At 36.5% G+C, this 18,746-nt stretch overlaps 1 pseudogene; it reads right to left on the bottom strand.

Moving 5' to 3' along the window:
* Positions 1–479: 479 nt before the first annotated feature.
* Positions 480–16,268, bottom strand: LOC122359569 (annotated as a pseudogene).
* Positions 16,269–18,746: the final 2,478 nt, after the last annotated feature.

The following is an 18,746-nucleotide window of genomic DNA, read 5'->3' as shown; positions in this document are numbered from 1 at the left end:
GTTCACCCCTAGATATGCATCAAAGCCAAGTGCCACAACATTATTATGTACTTCCAATATTAAAATACAACCTCCACTAAATGACAGCATTATATATATATATGTATATATATATATTCCTATAGGCTTCATAACACAAACAGCAGCTAAAATTCTTTAAATAGGCTTAAATAGTGTCAATAGCAGACAACATGCTTCTTCTCCTGCAGCAGAGCTCCTTCTGGTGGTGATTCAGAAAAGTGCTCAATTCACTTCAGACTGGAGTTTGCCAATTAGCACGGATTTAAGCTCAGCCTCTACCCCTCAAAACAATCACTGTAATTACATCTCGACCAGAGACAAAACTGACTCTGTACCAAAACCCAATAACATTGTACACAATACAGGCAAACAGGACAGCAGAGAGGGCAATTAGGCACAGCAGTGCTGCCCCTAGTGGGCAGGAGACAGTGAGGTTGCAGCAGGACGGCTCAGGAGGACTAAGCGAGCACCCATTGAAGAATACTGGTGTCCTTCCCCACCAGTTGAGATAAGATGACTGTCGTCATGCAGAAAGGCAACGTTGGTCACATGGCTGCTATGCCCACTATAGATATGGCTGGAAGCCTGTAGATGAAGTAGTAAAAAAAAAAAAAAAAAAAAAAAAAGTATGATTTCACTGAATGGCCAATGTTGAAAATAAGATGCAAAAACAAATATCTCACCCTTGGTTGGGAACAGGGATTAGAGAACAAGTGCACTTTGCCAAAATCATCAGCTGAGGCAAGAAGGTTATTGTCATGTGACCTGCATACAGCGTTAATGTCTGTACCATCAGCACCTTCTGGCCAGATTCCTTTAAAAAGATTAAATAAACAAGTAGAGAAAAATATATTAATTTGAGATTATATATATATATATATATATATATATATATATATATATATATATATATATATATATATATATATTCTTTTTTTTTTTTTTTTTTTTACTATGCACAAGGTGACTTACCAAACACGCTGAAACCCAGAACACAGGTGGAAGTGACCCATTCTAGATTGCGCACAGCATCAGCACTAGTTATATGCTTCCCACTGGATGCTTCCCTTTTAAAACATATAACCAGCCAGAAATACAATGACATCTGCGCTCTGTTCACTGACAAAGGTGTTAGGTTAAAAACTACTCACAGAATAAGATTTCATAGTCGCCTGAGTTGGTTACAATAAACTGGCTGTCGGTGGACCAGTCAAGATGAGTGACAAAACTGGAGTGTCCCTATAAATGCAAGACACAGTATTAAAAGAGTGCTAAAGGTATCTAATTAATTATAAGGAATACTTGGTAATTATTGTCTTGCAAAACTCACAGTGCATTTGCCAACTCGGCTGTATTTCCTGCCGTTCTCAGTAACAGAGTAGATGTAAACAAAGTTGTCATGGATGCCACAGCCAAGTACGCCCATCTATAAAACAGAGGATGTGAGTGGCAATTTTGGACACATTAACCATCAGTCATAGTTCTGGGGTGTTAATTTAAATTATAATAATTTAATAATATATTTTTAATAATTATATTTTATGCATTAAATCAGTGAAAAGGATCAGGAATAAATTATATTTTAAAAATATCTAAATATTAGAAATAGCTGTGAATAACAAGCACCTGGAGAGTATTTAACAACGGAAATAATTTCATTGCCGTCAGTATGCATAGAGACAAGATCACGGGTGTCAGTGTCCAGCACCAACCACCTGGAAGACAGAAAAAAGAAGGTAAAATATGGAGGTATCTAATGATTTAAATTACAATATTTAAATTAAATATATATGGATAAGAAACAAACAATTTAAAAACAGAGCTGTTGAAAATCATGTTTGACATGTTAAGTAAGTCAAAACTTAAAGTTCCCATGTGCAATCATACCTTCCTGTCATGGTGCCCACAGCAAGCACAGTGCCACTGGGATGAAATCCAACCGAACGTCCAGGGTCCTAGAATAAAATATAAATACAATAAAAAAAAACAACAACTAAATATTACATTTTATATAACTATATTGTAAAATGTATGCATTTCATTGAAATATATTTGAATATAAATATTAAACAATAAAAATAAAATCACAAGTATGTTTTGTAACATTTTATAATACATAACAATGAAGCATTTTTAAAAAAATTCATTTTTAGATTTAACAAATATTAAACAAATGCAAAAATGTAAGCAATATATTGTACAATGTAAAAAAAAATAAAATAAAAAAGTAAATGCAAATATAATAAAATCTGTTTCATGGTGAATTACATTATTTTGTGCATTTGGTTTTTCATATTTTAATATAAATTTTATATTTAAGAAAAAAAGTTAAATCTATAAATATCCATAGCAGAACATTTTAAAAACGTCTAAAATGATTGTTTGTCCTCAAAGTTAACACAAAGTATGCAAAACAAAACTTGCAAAAGCAGATGGGATCGCTTTGGATGTTTACATATTACAGGAAAGTATAAGTAAACACATTCATACGGACCTCAATGGCCTTGCTCCACAGAGGCAGATGGGAAGTGGTATCCCAAAGATAGACCTGCTTGTCTTGACCACATGTCACAAACTGCTCAGTACTGGGATGCACATCCAGGCCCCACAACTCATCAGTGTGGCCCTTTTACAAAGACAAAACAGCAAGAGATTTTCATTTGAATAACTAGATTTAGTCCAGGAGGCCATATCCTATACTAATTACTTCTGAAAGGTAAAATTGATTATTGTGGTATAACCTAGTTCAGAAAAAACATGTTACTGTGGCTATGTTACATCTGGTTTCATCCGGTTGTAAGTTTTTTTTGGCCACTATAAGCTGCAACATGGTCCAGAGCATATGTTGTTTATAATCGAAGCTCTGGCTACAAAAGACTGAGGAAACATGTGGTGATCTTGTTGACTTTTGCCTTAGATATTAAGCCAAAAGGCATCTAAACTTTCTGTAATATCATCTGACAACATACCTGAACAATGGGAGTGAGAGAACCAGAGAAAGAGCCCCGCAGAACAGCGCCGTGTGTCGTTCCCACAAACAGCTCATCCTGCTTTCCTTCAGCTAGAGTGCGGACGGGTCCAAAGGCCTCAGGAACCTGATTACACAGAGAGAAATTTACTAAGGAACATGTAATCTACACATCAACTAAAAAAAAAAAAACAATTAGCACAAAATGTTTTGAATTAACTGTATTCTACGCTGATCTAATAAATAAGACAAAACAATGCCTAGATTACATTTCGGTACAAGAAATATGATAGCATCAAAACAATAAAAGATTGTATTGGAGAGTGAATGGCATGAGTGTCTGGATTTCATTATGAATGTCAGTAAAGCTTTCCTTTGTTTTGTAAAAACAAGAACATCACTTCACCTCAATTTCGCTCTTTTTGCGGTAATCATGGTCCCACAGCAGCACCCTGCGGTCTTTTCCTCCACCCGACACCAGCGCCCATCCTTCAGCACACACAGAGAGAAGATCCCACCCTCATGGGCTCCTGAAACCACCTGGCTGATCCGGTTTCCACCTTTAAATCAGAGTTTATCATCAAATCATTGGCTGCACTGAGGGTGTATATCTCTACCGGCAGTCAAACATAAAAACATGGATTAAATGTAACTTGTTTCTTAAAAATGTGGCATCTGGACATGCATTTTGGCAAAGCAACAAAAAAATGCAACCGTTTACATAAATGGCATATTTATTTCCTGACCTTTTCCCCAGATGTAGATGTTTCCACTAGAATCTCCAGTGATTGCATCTCCATTCTCAGCAAAAGCGACACAGAGTACATACTTGGGTTTTTCATGTTTCTGAAAGCACACCAAAAATAGGAATACATTAAATAAAAGTATTAAAAAAGATGTTTGTGCCATAAGAATTTAGAATGCAATTTAAAATGTATTAAAATAGCATAAAATAAAATATGCACTCAATGCACTTTAACAGAACAAAACAAAAGTAAAAATAAATTTATTATAAAATAAAAAAAGTAAACTAAAGAATCTAATTTCAAACAAAAATAAATATATCTAAGATCACTGTGTTGTCTCTGAAGTCAGAAAACAGAAAAAAAAATGTTGCAAACCTCAAACAGTCCCTGGCGTTTTGTAAGAGTATTCCCTTCCATTGTCCAAAAGTTAATGTGAGACTTCCCGCAGGTGACAATCAGGTTGGCCTCCATGGGGTGGAAGACAGCACCCAGAACTGACTCATTGGAACACTAAAGAAAAATCATGAATGAATATTTTACACAAAATATGATACATTCTGCTTTTGATGAAGTGTCAGTTCATCAAATGTACTACTTTTCAGTAAGCACATATACACATACATATTAAAGCCAACATATTTATGCGTGAGCATGACCATTTTAAACTTAAATAATTTTATATAAATATTTTATACAAACATTTACCTGAAAACCCTTAAAATGTAATATTCCCTAAAACAATTACTGATTAGATCCACTGAGAATTGATTGAATTGTGAAAAGTGGGTGTTGCATAGTAGAATAGAAAGGGTTGGAATAGAAGGGGTTAAAAATTACAGATTGGCAATGTTGAGGGAAGTAGGGTCACTACATTACAAGATTAAGAGAACAAACATGAAAGACGTCACAGTGCAGGGTTTTATTCCACAAGACACTATGCCAGGAAATTAGGAGTACATTAGGTCTACTTCTTCCCAACTCTCTCACATACACAAACACACACACACACACACACACACACACAGTCTCTCTCGTTACATAGCATGCAGCCTTGCCTCACCTTAACCTCGGCCAGTTGCTTTTCCTTCTGCCAGTCCCAAACAGACAAAATGTGGTCATTTGCATCATCAACCGCACACAAATGAGCACCGCCATTCTGGGAAGAGAGATATTATATCCATGTAAAATACCATTGTTCATTCAGCCATTTGTCATTGTTCAAATATTCATTATCTACACCCATTGTTCACATTTCTCATATGTCATATGGCATCACAGATTATTTTAACTTAAAAAAGAAAGACAAAAAGAAGCTTACCGACTTTGAGAAGGCAACGCAGGTGACAGCTCGGTCAAACACACCTGCTCCGATCACATGAAGAGTGTTTAAACTGACAGAGTCCCACACACGGACATGAGGCTGCAAAGCCTGATGGGAAAATGTATCATATGTAAATTTATTCATTTTATTTTCTAATTCATAGTATTTTACCTACACTAGGTTTTGCAGTATTTTGTAAATACCATGACACTGTAAAAAAAATATTGAAGAAAAACTTAAAAGGAACAGCATTTAAATGAAATAAAAATATTTTGTAACATTATGCATTTCCGCACAGCCACTTGATCAATTTAACCCTTGTTGATTCAAAGTAAATTCTTAAGGCTTTAATTCATAAAGCTAACTCACTTTGTGTAATTCTAAACGCTGATGTAAATTGTGATCATGAGCACAAAGGCTTTTGTTTCTGAGCACACCGAGGACCGGTTCATCAATATACTGCAACGGAATGTAAATGTGAACTAACTTTGCCATCTTTGGATGTTCCGCAACTTGTCCTGTTGCTATGGTGACCATGTCTGGATGGATGGCCAAACTGCAAAGAAAACATTGTCAGAATCAGTGCTCATCAGAAAAGATTTCCCATCTCTCTCCCGCCTCTCACCAGGGAACAGTAAATGAATGCAGACTGATTCCAGAAAACGCAGTAAACAGGCTGCAACTGTTTTGCAAACCAGCAGGGATTCTGACAGTCACAGAGAGAGCATTCCAGTGTTGTTTTAATTAGTGACAAATGCTAATTAACTAATATTTCACAACAAATAGCATGTTGACGCTGTTTACGCTCTGTTACAACAGAAGAGATCTACGTAAAATATTCTCTGAGCGGTTAATAGTACAAGCATTGACTTGCAGCCAAACAGAAGAGGAAATAAACAGATGGCAGAAAAGATCTGGTTTGATTGCAGGTGTATTTGAATATACCGCAGGATTCACTTATCTTGAAGATAAGAATCTGTTAAGTGAAGCAACATCTGGCCCTAAAAATGCAAATTGGCTCAGAAACTAGCAACACTTCCTGGGTACATCTTTTTGCTGAACGATAGTGCAAAATATTTGTTCATGAAGACGATAGCATAATGATAACATCTTAGGGACCTTTGAACAATGACCTAGTTTAGGAATAATCTGCATATGAAATCGGAAGTGCTTTTTTTCCTGTATGACATCAATGTTGGACTGATTTCGCTCCCGCAATAGCTCAACCAGTGCTGGTAATATTCATTAACAGTGCACTAAATGACCAAAAACATGTGGAAACAATAAATTGAATGTATATTTACCACTTGACATCATCATTATGGCCCAAATAGTGTCTTTGTTGTTGCTCCTCTACATTGTAGAGCACCACTACGGAAGCATTGAAGTACACAATCTCTCTCCGGTCGGCAGCAGGTAGAGGTTAGAACGACAGTCTCTTCCCCTATAGCCATAACTAATGGAGTGTGTTAAGAAACAAAATAGCATTTCCATGGGCAGCAGTAAATGACCAAAGATGTGCGCTATTAAAACAACGCTATTCTGTGTCGCATTTCAGATGGATTTCAAATCCATTTAGAAAATTAGCTTAAGTCAGTTATGCATTTTAATTGTTAAAAGAAAAACTGTAACCCATTAATTACATAACTCAATTAAAACGAGAATATGGACTGGACTGGAAGCGAATCACCTATAAATCTTTTTTTTTTTTTTACGTGGTAAAATTCACAACGTTGAATACACAATCAAAATGCATCATAATTTAAAAAAAAAAATGACTGATTTCAATTAGATTTAATAGAAAACTTTGTCTCTGAAGTTTCAGCTCAAAATACCCCAGAGTTCATTTATTATATAATTTTGAAAATAGGTGGAAGCGGAAACATGCTGTTTTGGTGTATGTCTCTTTAAATGCAGATGAGCTGCTGCTCCCTCCCTTTTCCAGAACAGGGCTGTGACTATCAAACATCTGTTTGGTTGTGATTATATTTTCTAGGTTGGTAGATGCACCAGCGACCTAAATATTGCACTTAAACACATAAAAAGTCAGATTATGTCACCTTTAAAACAAAGATCACAAGGATACACCCACTGAAGTTTTAGCTTGCGCTCTGGCAATGCCACCTTGTGGTCAAGGCTGTAGCTTTCCCTCAGCTGGTCGGGCATATGCATGGTGATTGGACGTCCACGTATGAACATCCTCACATAACCATCATCTGTTCAAGAGGAACAAAACGTGAGTGGCCAGACAGAAACAAGCAGTAATGTAATAGATTGTTAGGGATGATTTGTCAAATTATCCAGGCCCTACTAACAGAAGCATGTTCATTTAGAGACCCATTACAACACGAGACTGACTGGAGGCATTATGGCCATTCAAAATGGTTTTTAGCTGTAATGCAGAGGATAATGCGATCTAGTCAGGCTAATTTAGATGTAGATTAAAAAAAAAATGGAAAAGGAAACTGCAAATGAATAATAAAAATAAGAATAAGAAACAAGTGTTATTTAAGATTTATTATATACTACTATAGTGTTTCGTAATATTTTGAATTATAACAAATATCTATTGATAATACTGAGCTCTGAGCTTTTTTTAATTTAACTAAATGCTACATGCTTACAAAAAAGAGAGAAGATAAACTTACCAGCATTGAGTGTGCACTCTTTGGTTTTGCTGAAAGAACAAGGAGAAAGATTTCTGTCATTTATTCATGCCTTCAAAGACTATAAGCCAGACAAAAAGGCCACCTACGTTAAAGAAAACTTTCTAAAAACTATTTCTGAAAGTTTTGTTTGCTGTCTTTGCTTTGCTCTTTGTGAGTGGATGACTAATTCATTGAGCTCATCCATAAATCCTGACCCAGCTTTTATGTGGGCTCTCACAGAGCTCTGTGTAATGGAGAGAACACTGAGTTAAAGTGACAGGATCAGAGGGTCACCCAAAAACGGCTTTGACTTTAGTATATGCCGTTTCAGAGCCTGTTTACATGACTAAACAGATTTTGGGGAGGTTCCAGCACCGGAGAGGTTTACATGACAAACAAACAAAACAAACAGATTTTAAAAAAAAAAAAAAGAAAAGAAAAGAAAAAAATATATATTCTGTTTGTGTGCACTTTGTAACTGCTATTCCTAACCACACAGTTTTCCACTTCCTGTTTGCTGATGCACGACTTTCACGATTGACAGCCTGTCTCAGACAGCGAGACACGATAAATTAGACCTATCAATCCAGTACTATTTACTGGAATAGATTTGTGAGACTGGACTATTCACATGGGGATTACAATTAACAGCCATCACTATCTCTGGCTGGACCTTTCTATAGGGCAAAATGAGATGTTATGTAAAGGGAAGACAGAAGGATAGTGGGTGCGGATGAATAAAAACGCTCCCACAATGATCCGTTTGTGTCCATGCAGCCCTGCAGAAATCATCCAAACACTTCATTAAAACTTGAACCAAAGCAGGCCACACCAAAGCAAACCTCATCTCTAATAACCCCTTTTCAGAGGGGTGTAGACAAAACTATACAATGCCAGATGTGAAACTATGTAAATATATGTGTGTGTGTTTATTTGTGCTATTCATTTTTAAAACATACACACATACACACATATACATATATATATATAAACATATACACATATATATATGCATACATATATATATATATATATAGCTATATATATATATAAAAATGACCTGGCAAGCCATTTTCTCATTAGTACATACTGGAAAAATCTATTTTACCAGTAATCACTCTAGGCTGTGTAACAACCATAACTCAATATAATGCTGGAAGCATGTGTCACTAATGTACTTGACCTCAAAGAAGCCTTATACTAATGCACAGACTATGCACACACCCATCTATACCACACACAGCACTGATGACATGTTCCAATTTAACATTTCATGTCTTTTATACATTAAAAACACAGCACAAGATATGCATGCAAAGTTTCTTTAGGGATTATATTGAATTACTAAAGAAAGTGATTCAATACAAAGAAGCTCTTTGGACATGATGTGCGTCAAATCTTTTTCTTTCCTGCAGTAAAGCACTTACTCTAATTTGCCTTTAGAGCTGTGTGCGTGCGGCAGTGGGTGGGTTCCATGGTTAATACATGCAGCCTAGCGGCAAAAACGATCAATATCTACCTCAAATTGCACTAAAGTAGTTAGTAAACCCATGCATTACAAATCTTCAACTTGAATGGACGTTGAATGGCTAGCTATCATTTCTGTAATAATCAAAGCCAGATGAAAAACATGCACATTTTTGTTAAATGACTCACAAAATGTTGCATAAAATATCCAAAAGTGAAATCTCACAACAGCGAACGAAAATCTGTGCGCAAAATGCTGTTCCATTCTAGACATGTTTCTATTGTTTCTATTTAGGAAGTTAAAACACGAATTCAGCCCAGGTGCGTTCACTTTGTTTATCGAAAGAAGCCATGATGCTGAGAATATTCCTGTTTGCCTACCTATGTTTGCTTTGTTGTAGGAAGCTGAAAGCAATTCATTATCAGCCTCACCCTAAAGCTACCAAAAGTTTTTCTTTTGAAGACCTGAAAGCGCTTAACAAAAACTTCAGCCTTACCTGGTCGACCTCTTCATGTTGTTTGTCCCGTTATTCAGTTTAAGTGCTAGCTGGAATTTGCAGAAGCGTCGGGCAAAAGACTGAGTTCCTTGTTTGAGTTAACTTCAGCTCTGCAGGAACATGGACCTCGCTAGCCAATGACAGGGCACTTCCTCGGTATGCATGACAGCCCCTTTTTAGGTGACCACACCCCCCTGTGCTTCAATGCAGTAATATGAAGCACTCTGTGGTCAAGTTTCAGTGGTGAGTGTGTCAACCAAGTGACGGTTGCCATGCACCATACAAAGTTTGATCTCAAACAATCATGTCATAAATAAGACACTACTAATGTGTCTAATCTGCCACGGAAGATCCTGCAGGTGCATGGTGGGAAACTTGTCGGAACTGATCTTTAACCCTTTAGTAGACTGAAGCTTTCATTAAGTAGCACCTTGTTATAACATTATTTTCATTCTCAGACAAAATTTTATGTAATTCCTTTCCTATATATATTTAATTAACGATATAGAGAAAGTACACATAACGTATATACATTAAAAAAAACTACTGAATTTATTTGAACACTATATTAAGTGGTAAAATGGTTAATGAATGGTAAATGAGATTTCTGCTTATGAAAGTTTAATGAGAGTTTTTCAGTGGTTGCTATACAGCTCTGATAAGATCTCAGTCAACAACACTTCTATTGACAGACGTCTAACCTGAACATCAGTGTTTACCCTCCTTCCGGAAATCCATGTACACACATCATAAATTATTTATCACTATTTGACCACATTCTTCCTAAGCTTTTTTGCTGTATGCACAAGTGCACTTATTAGTTGAAACATCTTTCTCACTAAGAAACGTTCAAAGGTTTGGGTTTGATACAGCTGTATTTGATTGATAACCATGGCTGAATTTATTCATTAAATAGAGCAAAAAGCTAAATCATTAAATATTTTTACAACTTAAAACAACAATTTTCCATTTCAATATATTTTAATATTTAATTTATGTATGCGAGGGCCTAGATTAATTATCTAAAGACATGATCTTTCAGAAAGCATTCTAATATACTGATTTGCTGCTTAAGAAACATTTCTTTATATTATCAATTTTGAAAATGTTGCTTTGTGAAACATGGTGCAATTTTTAAGATGAACTGATGAACAGAAAAAAATAATACTGAGCTATCTGAAACAGAAATCTATTGTAATATTATACATATAATTACTTTCACTTTTGAGTAATTTAATTTATTTGAATGAAATTCAAATCAGCAGTAAAATGACAATGATATCATGCACAGTGTTTATTTAGCTTATAACACTGTATAAAATAATATTTTATAAATGAACGGTCCACCTCTTCTTTCTTACGCTGTTTCTAGTGTTTGGGTCTGGATCAGTCATCTAATTAAGACACTGAGGTAGCATCTATTTTTAACTCTGTTGACATCTTGTACTAGCCTCAAGGCTTAGAGAGAAGGAGACAAACTGAACTTTTATCTCTTTATATAGAATAATCACTGAGTTCAATGCACTTTATTTGGGTTTATAAAAGATACCTGTCTCTTTTCCACATGTTGAGCTGCTGGATGAGGTGGTTCTGCTGCGGGAGTCTGCCAACTCCTTCTTCACGGTGGAAAGGCGTTCTGTGGACATGCTCTTCCTGACACACAGAGACAAGAGCATCAGGTGGAGAAGAATGATCAAAAAAAAACATCAAAAAAAAAGGAAAGAACCTGCACTACTGTTTTCCACATTAAAAATAATAATAACAATGCTTTGCCTTCAATAAACTGCTTTTTAAAATATATTTAGATAAACTTTTATTTGAAATTGTAATACTTTTCACAACATTTTATTATAATTGTACACTATTATACCAAATAGTAATGCAGTATATACTGATATTGCAGTAAATATAGAGTATGTTATTTAAAGCTTACTTCTGGAAGTATTAAACAGACATCACACTACACATGATTGATATTAATTACAAATTATTTGATTAACTATTAATATTTCACCATACATGCGTAAGATACCAGCTAGTAAAATTTTATATATATGCTTTATTATATATAGTGATCATGTAAAGATTTTTACTCAATATCACCATCTTGAGGTGAAAAGTAATACTGCACTAATGTTGGTGTGGAAAAAATGATTTTTAGCAGGTGTGACACCAGCATGTCTTCTAATAATGAGCAATAAAAATAATAAGCAATAAATGTGATAAATATATCTTGCTTATAACTTCCACCTTTTGATAGACATCAGCACCTCCTTTTTCGGAGAGGAGGGTGAGGAAGGATAGCCACTCAGGCGTTTTGTTTGCACATAGCCATTTGTCAGAGGCTTGGATGGCAGAGCTTGCAATATCTGCCGAACTAAATCAGGAAGGAAGAAACAGATGAACACAAGTGATATCACATGCAAACTATCTTCACCTCCCACATGGAAACGTTTTATGTAACCAATATATTACGCATTACAATATAGCCATGTAGCTCTTAGGATTGAATTATCTTATTATCTATTCTAGTACAAAGATTACATCTAACAATTATAAATCATTAATACATTCTTAGACAAGGTCACCTTCGTTTTTTCACTGTAAGTTGCTTTAGATAAGTATTCATTTGGTCTGTTTTCTAGGTTAAGACGTTATTGCAATAAGCAGAGGGCCATGAATAAGCACTGACCTTTAGTAGGTCCACCTTTCTTGCTGCTGGCCTGTGTGACCTCCTCACAGCAGCCCAGCCTTCTCAAAGCATCCGCCAGCGCCGCCTTCAGCAGCTGAATCTCATCCTCCTGCAGCTGCACCCTCTGCTCCAGGTGAGAAAGACGGTCATCCATCTCCATCCCACTCCCGGCTGACACATTATCATCTGAAAGAGGCAGAGAGTTATAGTAGAGGAATTTGTACAGTTTGTTCATATCTATCTAACTAAAAAAAATGATATTCTTGTGCTCCAAAGACAAAGGTCATACAGATTTGGAATGACATGATGTAAAATGATGACTATTGCTTTAAAACGATCCTTTTTGACTTATAGTCTAACACCATGTTTCAAAAGCCACCCAAAATAAGTCATGATGTTTTCTTTGGTACTTCTGTAATTATGAAAAAGCTGCTTGTTTTCAGACTTTTTTTTTAGAAACTTGAATTTTAAAACATTTTGTGATTCCAGCTATTGAGAAAACGGTATGTTTTAAATTAATAAATAACAATAGTTATTGTTTGAGTGGGGGAGTAAAAATTCAATTTACATCTTGCTTTTAGTATTTTTAAATTAAGCTAGAATATTTTACAATATTGTTATTACTATCAATACATGTACATTTTATTAAAAATAATATATTACATTAAATCACCCTGCTGTCCCTTTGGGGCTCCCTAATGGGCCTTGACCCTGGCTAAGAAATACTATTTTAAGGTTTTTTTCAAACATTTGTTTTATTAAATTTTTATTTAATACAATTTGGATAAAGAATTTGGTTCAAAAAGTCACTCTTATTAGTCTAATGTGCAAAGTTTATTTTAATTTACAATATTTCAACGTTAACGCTGCTAGAACGCCTGTCACTTCATACATCCACTATAAAGAAAAAGAAAACCTTGTTTGCACAAATAAAAATATATGTGTTAAAACACCTGTGATTAAAATCTCTAAATAATAGCTATCCATCAAAATGTGTTCTTACCGGAAATAATTGATTTCATCACTTGAAAACAAAACAGAGCAAACAACTGAGAAAGTTTCAAATGCTACTGTAACAATGCTGAGTCACCTGGAAGCCAAACAAGTTTCAAGTTTTTAAATTGATCTCCTCAATACCTCACATAAAACAACGGCTCGTCGTCTCTGTTTCAATCTCAAGGGCAAAGCAACCGGCTCCATGCTAAGCGTGCATATGTAATAAACCTTTTTAGTGCCTGCTAACACATGGAGATCACAGCTGTAAAGCAGCATCAGCAGGTGGTGAACCCGTCAACTGAAATAATAAAAGTGAAAGAAAAAATGGGAGGCAAAAGTGGAAGGTGAGAACAAAGCAGGATAAAGCTGGATAGTAATGCTGGAAGACAAAAGCAGTCTGGAGGAAACCGGATGCTCAGTGACCGAGCGTGTTGAAATATTCATCATCCCGCTCCGCCTGTACTCTCCTCCTACCTGCCATTCCGGTCAGCACCACGTCCGCCTGTCAGTCACCCGCTCAGACAGCCTGATCCTCTGCAGCTCTCTAGGGGGTCCCTAAAGGTGCCAAACGTCTCCCTGGCCAAGGTTTCTTACTCCCACCTTCCCCTTGGCTTGCTGGATGGACGATCCCGTGTCTGGACCTCCCTTCCTCCCCCTCCCCCACCCCTTTACCACTCAGTGCTGTGTGTAACGAGGAGAAGGGTGATGTTTGTAACAGGACGCTGATTCCCGTCTCCTATGCGGTAGAAAACTGCTGGTGGTGCTGCTGGCGGAGAGAGCGAGCTTTGGCTCGACTCCAGACCTGTCTGATGCATCGGCCAGGCACTACCAGGAAGTGCACTGACCAGCCTCTCCACCAATGGGACGCTGAAGTGTGTATGTGCATTTGACAATTTACGACTTGTTGTTTCATACCCCTAGGGCGCATGCTCGTTTTTTTGACTCAATCGCTAATATCCTAGCCAGACCTCAGATAGCCGCGCAGAAACAGTGTTTGATATCAGTCGAAACCATCCGACTGTACAACACACGACAGACACTCTCTCTGACTGACTCAGGCTCATCTATACCGTCTACCCCTCCATCTGCCGTCCAGCCAAACCATCTGTCGCAGAAACTGACCTACCGGAAAACCTAAACAATGACCTCAATGTACAGTGATACCTTTACTTGAGAAAACCTGTAATTACAACAACAACAACCTGCACAATGAGTGTTAGCAGGAGAATGCCACAGTGATAATAATACATTTGCTAAAAAGACTTTCAGTGATTGACTGCATGATATTAAATCAAATTTTTATTTTTATTCAAGCATTTAATCTGTTATATAGAGTTTTATGCATTTGCTGAATATGTTCTTATATACTTGCACCAGCTGTATTTATACTTTTAAAAACATATAAATATTATTTGCAAATATCGAAAGTATTTTATGTCAGCGGCTCTCAAATAATGGAACACAACCTAAAAAATGAGTTACAAGCCTGTTATTCAACACTAGGGACAAAAAAATTGGTCCATGGAAATGAGTAAATGAAACTAACCATGTAATCATTAAACTAGGATAGCAATATCAGCAGGCTTACTGTTGCTAAATGGGAGGAGAAACATCTTATCTTGTCCATATCTTTTGAAATTGAAGTCAAAGGCCAAAGATGTGACTAATACATAATTTCTCCGCTTCTTACGCTCACTTCCTAATCTAGGTGTTTAATAAACCTGCCATTTTACATAATGAATATTGTTTGCCAAATTACTTTTGCTTTGGATAAAAGCGTCTGCTAAAAAGCATGACCATAAAGGTAATGTTTTCATGATGAAACTCTATATCATAATCAGATTGGGTGCTCTGCTGGTTGGCAGCATGGCAGCATAAAATCTCTTATAGCAAAGCTACCTGAGAACAACTGCTTTGTGAATAAAAATCTTTCGGTTAACGTTTGTCAAAATTAAATTAAATCTTAATACAATCCTAACACCATACCAAACTCTTTGCATTAATAATCATTATAATGCTGACGACGGACGAGATGTTTACTACTGAGCGTTTTCCCACGGATACACTGCTTCCAGGTAAGTCCATCTTAATAGGTGCGTAATGTTATACACGAGATTACCAAGTCACAATAAATAAGTTGCTCGTTACATTCTTTCCACCAAAACATTATGCACAGCTGAAATCAAACAGCAAAGGCCCAGAGAAGCAAACTGAATCAGGATAGGATTCTCAAAGCGTATCACCACATGAGGAAAAAGAGGGAAAAAAATACTGAAAAATGTAAACGACGTAAGAAATCGTTTAGCTCGGGCTGAAATTCTCCAACATTAGCCTCAATCTCTGAGTCACGTTAGATGTTCATTCTTGCGACCTGACACTGATCCCAACCGCACATACGCGATAAGAAAATGTCTTAGGGGGAAGAAAATTTCCATGCAGGCTATAAAAGACATAATTTAAGCAAATGTATTCATCACTGACAAAACAGACAGTTTCTTTTGTTGTACCCTTGCGGGCAGTGACGCACCGACGCGTCAATAACGTTACATTGCTGGAATGTTAATGCAAAATTGATTAACGTCAAAGACGAAATTCGCTAACGCTATCGACCTGCGCGATGAAAACAAATCATCTCGTTAGGCTCTCTAGCGCATTCATTATGAATGCCCAGTCAAGTCGCTGCCAAACTTACCGTTGCAATACCGAAGCAGAAGCGTGTTCGTGTCATACAGGTTCCCACATGAAGCTACTCGCTCCGACATGTCCTGCTTCTGATCGATTCCTTTATTGTTTCCTTTAAATCACCGATCCTCGGATCCGCCTGCCTACTTTCCTGACATACGAGTGAACCTTCACTACCTTTCCGCCGAAACGACCGACGACAACCTGTGCTGCCTGCGTTTCTATAGCAACAGCCTCACCGCTGATCTGCTACCCAGAGGAACAAGAGAGCGTGTTTACTCTCGGAGTCCCATAATACGCAGTCGACACTTTTATAAGCATGATGTGTATATATTTAGATGGGTTAGTCAAATTAGCAAAACCTGAGGGCAAAGGCTACGAAGATATCCGACCACTGTGCACAGCACAGGTATGGAAGAGATGAATAGACCATTATTGCCTTGTATAGACATTGCTGTCGTGTGTATAGAGATTATAGTTATCTTGGGAATTAATAAACTAATAATGAAGGTGGCGTGTGAAGTGCCATGTCCGTGACAGTCAAGCAACTGCCTTTCTATTCTCTGACAGTAGATGGCGGTGTAGGTTTGATTAAAACACGATAAAGCTCCAAATGTTGTTGTATTTGGTCAGCGAATACTGTCCCATAGTGTTTTAAAGCAAAATCCTGTTGCTATTAACTAAAAAAAAGTACATAAATAAAAATAGCCTCGCTTTTTAAGCAGCCTTGCGATGTGGTAATGATAAAAATGAGAACGGAGGAAAAACGTTTCAATTCTTAGGTGGACGCAAAACAAACTAAAAAAAAAATTTCTATAAATGCTTTCAGGATTTTGGCCCGGCCTGTAGAGCGCCATCTCGCAAAATAATCCAGTTTATCAAGAAGGAGTTTTGCAGGAACAAGTAAAATGATCGGTAAATATTTGCCTGACTAGTGATACTACCGAATGTTGACTTGTCTTGAACCATGCTTTGATAACATGTGGGCAACCATGTCCCGTATCCAGTGTTTCTTTCTTCTGTTTTGATTCAGATCTAGCAATGTTGTCCGAATCACGAATGAATCACTCACTTGATTCTGTTCTGAGTGATAGCTTGAAATAGGATTCAGTGTACACTTTTTTGCACCAGTGGACTATTGACACCACAGGTAGGCCTATACGTAAAACTTAATTTAATATGACTAGTTAAATATCGAAAAATATCGAAGTTTTGTTTTCCTTGAATTTACATATATTCTGTTTAGAAACGTTCTTGTATTCACAGCTTTTGTAACAATATTGCAGTCTTCGGAGGTAAATCCTTATTTATTCGTTTGTTTGTGATTATTTTTATTTACAGAGCTGCACAGAGATTTTTGTTTTTGCTCTTGTTGGCCTGTCATATTTTGCCTGATGACTGAACAACTATTTATTTTTGCATCAATGAGTTGTGAATTCGGATGACACCGAGGCCTCAGCAGCCATCTTTGTGTTTGTTTATAATTTTCCCTTTCATTAAGCCAAAACAAGGCCATCTCTGCAGCGAGTGAGGCTCACATGCTTTTTTTTTTTTTTACCATTTAATCATGAAGTGACTTAAGCCAGCTGATTTTCAGATCATTTTTGAGCAGCTCTATCACACCCCCTCATGCATGAATCAAGAGTGATTATCATTAACGGTGACTTGTTAATGGCTCCATGGGTCATGCTTTTTGCGTAAAGCATTATGGTTGGCAGTTCAGGCAAATTGGCAACTGGTGTATTGACTTGATGCTTGGGGTTTATTTGCATGTGCACCATTGCTCAATTCACTTCTCATTTCATCCCTCACTGGCAACGTGCCAAGGGAGAAAGAAGTCTCATAAGTCTCAAATAGCAATGCTTTATGTGTGCCACTACGTAAGGTCAGTGTTTTCCTGATTATGCACAGTTGGATGGTTGAATGGAGCAAAAATCATTTTAATTAGGTTGTAGACAAAACGAGAATGAGAAAGATATGCATTGGGAATTTCTTATTGATTTTCCCTTTATTCTGCTAAAGGCCCCACTCTGCAGACACTGCAGCATTTGAAGCATAAAAAATGGTAACTTGAATTCCAGCGTACTATGCTTTCTTGACAAAGAGAAATAAAACGCACTAATTACCCTTTGATATATTTCATAATTTGATGTGCACTTCAAAGGCTTGGGTAACTTGTTTGTAATTAAATTTTAAGAGGGACAATTTTCTTTAAAGAGATAATTACACTCCATCTACACAAAAAAATAGAATGCTTAGATTTTTTAAATGTGATTATATGTCTTAGCAGTTGTAAAGATATTTAAATAATTCATATTTCATGCCACTGGCATCTATTTGAACGTGTAAATTAAGGGCAGTTGCTTGGCTGGTGCAAGAAGGGGAATTTGCAATCTGCCATCACAGTTCATTACATTCAAGAATAGATTTTTCTTAATTTTTTTTTTTTTTTTTCACTTGACATTTTCTCCACAACAGCTTTTCTCCTTGTGAACATCCTCCCATTGAGATTTCCACAACATTTGTGATCTTTAGTGTGTCGTACACTTTCCAAGTGTGTAACTTTAAAATGTGTGGCAGAGCAAATATGCAAATAATTTGAATTTAAGGAAATGCACATTGAATGTTATCAGTTGGTTGGTATTATAGGAGTAGAACATTTTCAAGACCAATAGTACATTATTAATATACTTTAAGTCTGAAACTCT

The sequence above is a fragment of the Puntigrus tetrazona genome, chromosome 15, assembly GCF_018831695.1.
Source record: "Puntigrus tetrazona isolate hp1 chromosome 15, ASM1883169v1, whole genome shotgun sequence".
In the NCBI taxonomy this organism is placed as follows: domain Eukaryota; kingdom Metazoa; phylum Chordata; class Actinopteri; order Cypriniformes; family Cyprinidae; genus Puntigrus; species Puntigrus tetrazona.
The sequence above is the reverse complement of the archived record's forward strand: the minus strand, read 5'-3'. Positions and strand labels throughout refer to the sequence as shown.